Raw genomic sequence first — 7,230 nt, 5'->3', positions numbered from 1 at the left:
CTTATACTTTAATTTTAATACAATTATTAATCGATTTTTTTCTTAAATCATAATTGTTTATATATATATATTTTATATATATTTTCTATAGCTCTCTGTCAGATTTGCATGAATACATAGATATAATAAAATGATATTTTTTTAAGCACAAATATTAATAAGTTTATTATAAAACTTTAATCTTAATTTACATATATTAGCTAATTACAATTAAAACGTAAATAAAGTAATATATATTTTTTATATGATTTTTATATCTTATCATGGTTTTTAATTTGCAGCAGTGTTGTTTTCAATTTTTGGCTGCCAATAATTAATGGAGTTTGTGAATTTATTATAGAAAAAGTAAATGTGATTTTCAAATTCAATTACAAAATTTATTTGCAATTTAAAATTAGGATATTGTCTTTAATGATAAACAAACAAAATTCCAAAAAATCAAGAAAAACTCTTCAATTTAATATAAAAATAAACATATTCATATAATTAGGTAAGTGATTATGTATAAAATATTAAGCTGATAAGAAAGAGCCTAATAACTACGTATTATTATTAAAATTTTAAACCGTGTGTGTATATATATAATAAAATATTCATATGATTAGGCAAGTGATTATGAAAACAAATGAATAGATAATGGGTCGAGCTATGGACATGTCACATTAGAGTCGAGAGGGAGAATTTATACTGAAATCAATTCATAATCGATAAACTAATTATGCCTATATCTAAACAATGTGATGAGATTTCCTTCAACCAACATCCCATGGATAGTAACTCCAACTGTACACAGGAAGGATGTTTTCTGGTTGCAGTGGGATGATTTTGTATGTTTTTCTTCCACCATTTTTTTTTTTTTTTTGCATGGAGTGTTCAAACTTCGCATCGGTGCATTTAAGACAAATTCGTTTACCAAGTCTCTCTGACCTTTTCCTGTGCTTCTTCAAACTTTCAAAGTAAACAACAGTTGAATAATAATGTATTTCCTTTCAAACTGTCCCATCATCTCTTGTCTGCTCTGCAAAGTTTTCTACTGCTTAACTAAATATTAAAGCCATCAACCGTTCCCTTCCCCTGTTGGCAATCTGTTCGATCCTGCCTTCTTTATTCCCCAACAAAGAGATTGAGAGTTGATCCCCCAACAAAAAAACTCCAAGGAAGAACAAAAGCAAAATTAGTTTTTTTGATAACACGGGCACAAGAAGAGCGAATCCATCTTGTGGACTACCACGAGCATTGAGGTGTTATTGTAAACTTCATCAACAATATCTTCCTTTTAATTACTAGTACAAATTATTGATAGCAGCCACGAAGAGCTTTTTGGAGGAACATGCAAGTGGTCTCTAAGGAGCTTTCTACTTTTTCTTTCCTTGATAATTGAGTTTGAGAGAGTGCTGGATTTGAATTCAACATGAAAACCTTCGTTTTCGATTGGTTTACAGATATACTTTCCCGTGATCTAGTCAACTAGATTGGCGTTTAGAGAATTGAAGACTCCTATATATTATTCAATTATTATTACCTTATTTTTTTATATATATTTGATGTCTATTGATAGGTTTTATTATATTAATTCTGTAAATTAATGATCTTCAACGTGTTGAAATAATTGTGTGGAAAAATTGTAGTTGTGCATTTTTTTCCCTAGATTTTCCAGTTGCAAAGTGGGGATCTGCAATTAAAAGGTGAGATAATGAAGGCTCATGACAATTAAATAAATAATACATAAGATTGAGATTGGAGAAAAAGTCTAGCAATTTGCTAAAGACTTTTTTGGCATAAATCTCCAGCTTATGCAGAAGAAGAGAGCTGTACACTTGCATTAAGAAGCAGCTTCAAGATAGAAGCAGTTCCTTGCCTATCTGAGCTTAACAAAAAGAGCTCGCTATTCTTAACAAAAAGTCCAGACTCATCAGAACACACCCCTCTCAAAGACAGCAAAACAGCCCTTAGACAAGAGGAATGAAAAACAAAAATCCACACAAAATCTCAAGGCAACGGTCCCCTGAAAATGTACTCGAGCCAACGGTCAACCATGCAGCAGCCAGGAAAATGAAATAGCGTCTTGACAAATGCTAAGCATGAGAAAGGAAAGGGACGGCGCATGAGAGTTAGAGAATGTCAGTCAATTCTCTCTACAGGGAAAGAATATTTACCATTGTATTTATACGTAGGATCTCTGTTAAGTCAGAGAAAAGAATGGACAACTAACGCCAATCTAACTAACAATTAAACTTCACCTAACTTTTAAAAACACTATTAACAAAACGGTGCACTTTGCTTCAGTAGTGCAAGGCATTCATTTAAACGGTGCGTATCGTCTGCTTGCCTATGCCTTCTCTTCTTCAAACCTTGACCTGCTATCCTCTGTACAAGTATTTGATATGCAGGCTTCATTCAATCAACTGTATCTTATTTTAACTGTCCCATGATCTCCCGTCTCCTATACATTTTTCAATTGTACGGTTTTTCCTACATTTGTCAATTGCAAAATGAAGATTTCCAATTAGAAAGTAAACTATTGAAGGGCTCATGACAATTAAGTAATCAATAGAAGAGATTGTGATGGGAGAAAATGATTATGTATATGCTAAAAGTTTCATAACCATGTTGGGTTACTTGCACAATTTTTATGTTTGCGTAATAACTGATAAATAAGTCTCCAAGCGATGAAACAGTTGAGTTATATGCTAACAAAAAAAATCAATCATAGCAATAGAGTGAGAAATAGACAATCTCCTTCCGACGTCTGCTCTTATATTTGAATCGATTGGAAAACTTTATGCTAATTCACATATCAATCATTTCATGCATCAATTTATTATTGGCATAATTTGCTTTCACGTAAGTAAAGGTTGTCATTCTTACGTGAAATATGTGTCTCAGATTAATGTATTGATCCCAAATTGTCACATTAAACCAATACTTATAAAGAAATAATTACAAAAAGATGTTAATTTGGGCCCTTTCTTCCATGTTATTCTTGTTTTCTTTCTTTCTATCTTCCTCTCTTTTATTCTTCTTTTTTAATCAAATAATATATTAATTTTGACTTTATTCATTCATTCTTTACATTCATAAATTTGAATACAGATTAATTGCCTTTTTGAATAATGATAATTTTGATTGCAGATTACAAGTGACTGGTTTCGTAAAATTGTCTGTTTGCATATGAATGGTAGTCTTTAAGCAAATTGTTTAGCTTCACGAATTATACTAGCTAAAATAAGATACATCAAAGTTCTATGAGCTTCAGCCTGAGGTTAAAACTCTCAAAGGAAGCTTGTTGAATTTTTTTTCTGCTTTCAACTGGTCTATAAAGATTTAGTTTTTTGAAATTGTATAGAGAAGACATTATTATGTTTAGGATCACAAAAATGAAACTACTTTCATATTAATTAGAATTTCCTTCAACAAAGCCAATTTTGCATTTTGTTTATACCATATACTTCTAGTTTCAAAATTTTCCCCTTATTTTCCAATTGCATTTACATAGAAATAGAGTGAGAAATAGACAATCACCTTCTAGGTTCAAATGTTTATGCTTTATTAATTATGCCAACGTACTCCAGTCCAACTGAATACTAGCGGAAGGATGAATTATGAATTGAATTTGAAAATAACAACACTTTTATTATGAACAACTGAAATCATGGGAAAGTTTTGGCTCCATTAGTAATGGCCAGTCAAAGTTGTAAGTGTGAAGCCATGGCAAGTAGATTTGGTAACTATGCATAGTGTTGTTCTCAATATGGTCCAAGGTTAAGCCAAGTTGGAAACAGGGTAGTTCAAGCACCTGGAGTTTACTAAGCAAAGCTCAGTTTCTCAATATATATATATATATAAAAGCAAAATCCTTGATTAAGCATAGCAAAACAAAAATTGACTCTTTCGTGAGTTGTTGTTTGATCCCATTGCAATCGGATTTCGATTTTTATTTTTTAAATGATGTATTCATAACAGGTGAAACATAGAAGAGGGTTATGTCTCTTTCTATGTTAATCCTGTATCACTAAATTATTGAACTAAATTATTGCTTGAGAGTTTGAGACCTGCATGCTTCAAAAACCTCTAGAAAAATGGGAAAAAAAGATGGATATATTAGGTGGGAAGCATGCGAATTTATGGCACTAAATGCCAACTATCCTCGACTTGTTGCTGTCTAGACATATATGATGTTCCCAAAGTCCATATATGGAAGGTAGTTGGAGAGTAATGTTCAAGATATTGAATTGTATAAGTTCAAATTTAATGTAAAATGTCGGACTAATTTTATTATAATGTTTTCCGAAATCATTTTCTTGAGTACATCACTGATGTGAAAATCTTTTCCTAGTTCTAATTTTCTCAATACCCGTTATAGTTTCAGGACTTATTTTATTGCTATGTCAAAAATAAATAGCTACATCGTTACTATGGTTGATTGAATCATACTTGTTCTATGCTCGGTACCAAGGCTTTTTACATAACCCTACTGAAATTCTAAGTTAATTATGCAAGAAAATAAAATTTTATTTTATATAATATTTATCTATACTAATATATATTAATGTATAATAGATTTCATATGCCAAATTAGGTGATTTTTTGAATAATATTTAAGGGGCTAAATATAGAGTACTTAACCTTTCCTATACGGATAAAGGTAGGGCTCGACCTCCAATTTTATTGAATTGAGCGTATGACTAAACCATATATACTTAATTGACCATATTTAACATTGAGTAAAGGTTTCTGATGGCTCTCTTCTTCTTGGGCCATCGTTTTTTGACTTTCTCAATGACTATGAGGCCTGGTTTTTGGTAGTATTTCCGACTATTGTGCTTGGATCTCAATTTGTATAAAATGCTTCCATGCACTGTTGGTTTCTTTTAGCCTTTCTTGTATAGGTTGCTTTGTTCATCTGGGCTTGCACTCCATCTCCTGCAGGTTGTTTTTATTGGTGCAGGGTTTTGTATGATCTTATATTCTTCTAATGAATTTTCTTATTGCCTCTCAAAAAAAAATACAAAAAAAAGTGAGTAAAGGCTCTTAATTTGCAGCAGTGTTGTTTTCAATTTTTGGCTGCCAATAATTAATGGAGTTTGTGAATTTATTATAGAAAAATAAATGTGATTTTCAAATTCAATTACAAACTTTATTTGCAATTTACAATTAGGATATTGTCTTTAATGGTAAACAAACAAAATTCAAAAAAATCAAGAAAAATTCTTCAATTTAATATAAAAATAAATATATTCATATAATTAGGTAAGTGATTATGTAAAAAATATTAAGCTGATAAGAAAGAGTTCAATAACTATGTATTATTATTAAAATTTTAAATTGTGTGTGTATATATATAATAAAAATAGTCATATGATTAGGTTAGTGATTATGTAAACAAATGAATAGATAATGGATCGAGTTATGAACACATGACATTAGAGTCGAGAGGGAGAATTTATACTAAAATCTATTCAAAATCGATGAACTAATTATGCCTATATCTAAACAATGTGATGAGATTTCCTTTAACCAACATCCCATGGATGGTAACTCCAACTGTACACAGGAAGGATGTTTTCTGGTTGCAGTGGGATGATTTTGTACGTTTCTCTTGCACCATTCTGTTTTTTGCATGGAGGATCTGGTTACTCTTTCGTGAGTTGTTATTTGATCCCATTGCAACCGGATTTCGATTTTTATTTTTTAAATGAAGTGATCATAACAGGTGAAACATAGAAGAGGGTTATGTCTCTTTCGATGTTAATCCTGTATCACTACCAGTTCATAGGGTAGCTTTTTGTTAATCGCTCATTAATCAAATTCCTATACTTTTCAAAAATTAAAAAAAAAAAAGGTCCCATGGATAGGTTGAAATGTTTTAGTTTCATAACTATATATGGTACAAATCTGTACCCATTATTAAGGGATAGGTTTGGCAGCTCTAGCCTTTTACATCTTTGACTTTGAAAGTTTTCTAGGTAGTCTATAACTGTTGGGAAATTGCGGAATTGTCTCTAAAGAATTGCCCAAGATCTAACCCAATCAATAGAATAAAGAAAGAAAGAAATCAAGCACACCCACAATAACACAAGAATTTACGTGGTTCGGTCTTTGATGACCTACGTCCACAGGCAAAGCAACAGAAAAAAATTCACTAAGAGAAAAATAAGGAGATTACAAGAACAGTCTCAAACTTACAACCTTTATCCCACGTACACCCAAACCACTATCTCTAAATCTAAGTGATAATTATTCTTTAACCCCATAGGATCCTTTTATAGTGTCAAATACAATAACCTTATCTAATATAATTAAGAATCTTATCCTAATAGAATTAGAAATTGTTATTCTAATCTAACTAAATTTAAAGACTATTTAATAAGGTATACTAATTTAATTAAAATTAAACCATCCTAATTAAATCACAATTCAAGACTATCCTAACAACAATGACATTAAAAGAAAAAAGTATAGTATACCATTTTAGGACATATGAGGAAAAAATCTCCCCAAATGCTAGGAAGGAAATTGGCCAAGTGACGATTCTCTGTGGACTTGGCATTATGATCATCAGAGATAGTAAAAGCAAGTTTGAACAACGTTTCGAAAACATTTCTTTTTGGTAAAATATTTTCAATTTTTCACTTTTAGTTATAATTTTATACAGGTTCATCTATTTTCAAAATAAATAATTTATCAAAAAAATATATTTTTCGCTAGACATATAAATCTAACCATTGGTTCACCGTTAACATTTTCGTTAGTTTGATAACGTAATAATATCGAAAAGATAAATTTATCCTTCATCAATTTTAAAAATTATCACATTATATAAACTATAATTTTTTATTTTTTATTTTTTTTCTTATTAAGGGAGAACCAATCTGGGGAACACCCAACGTGGTGCTCCTTGATAGCACAGGGAGCAAAGATGAGTGCTTCACAAGGAGAACAAACCCAGTGCTCACTGGGGAACACCAATCTTGGTGGTCCTGAGAGCATCAAATTTGGTGTTCGTTGAGAAATTTAGTCAGATCTGAGTCGGATGTAACCACAAGGTGATCGATCGAGATAGAGAATATCATCGATCGATTTAAAAAAGTTAAATAAAAAAAAACATTTTAGACATTTCAGTTTAAAAATTAACACTGTTTAACTGTTTGAGGTAAAATGTCCATTTTACAAATTAAAAAATCGTATGTAATTATGATTAAAAATTAAAGATAATAGAGTATTTTACTT

At 30.7% G+C, this 7,230-nt stretch overlaps 1 pseudogene; it reads right to left on the bottom strand.

The window, feature by feature from the left end:
* LOC18593319 overlaps window positions 5,833-7,230 on the bottom strand; it is a 5,849-nt pseudogene continuing 4,451 nt past the window's right edge.

The sequence above is a fragment of the Theobroma cacao genome, chromosome 7, assembly GCF_000208745.1.
Source record: "Theobroma cacao cultivar B97-61/B2 chromosome 7, Criollo_cocoa_genome_V2, whole genome shotgun sequence".
NCBI classification, from domain to species: Eukaryota; Viridiplantae; Streptophyta; class Magnoliopsida; order Malvales; family Malvaceae; genus Theobroma; species Theobroma cacao.
The sequence above is the reverse complement of the archived record's forward strand: the minus strand, read 5'-3'. Positions and strand labels throughout refer to the sequence as shown.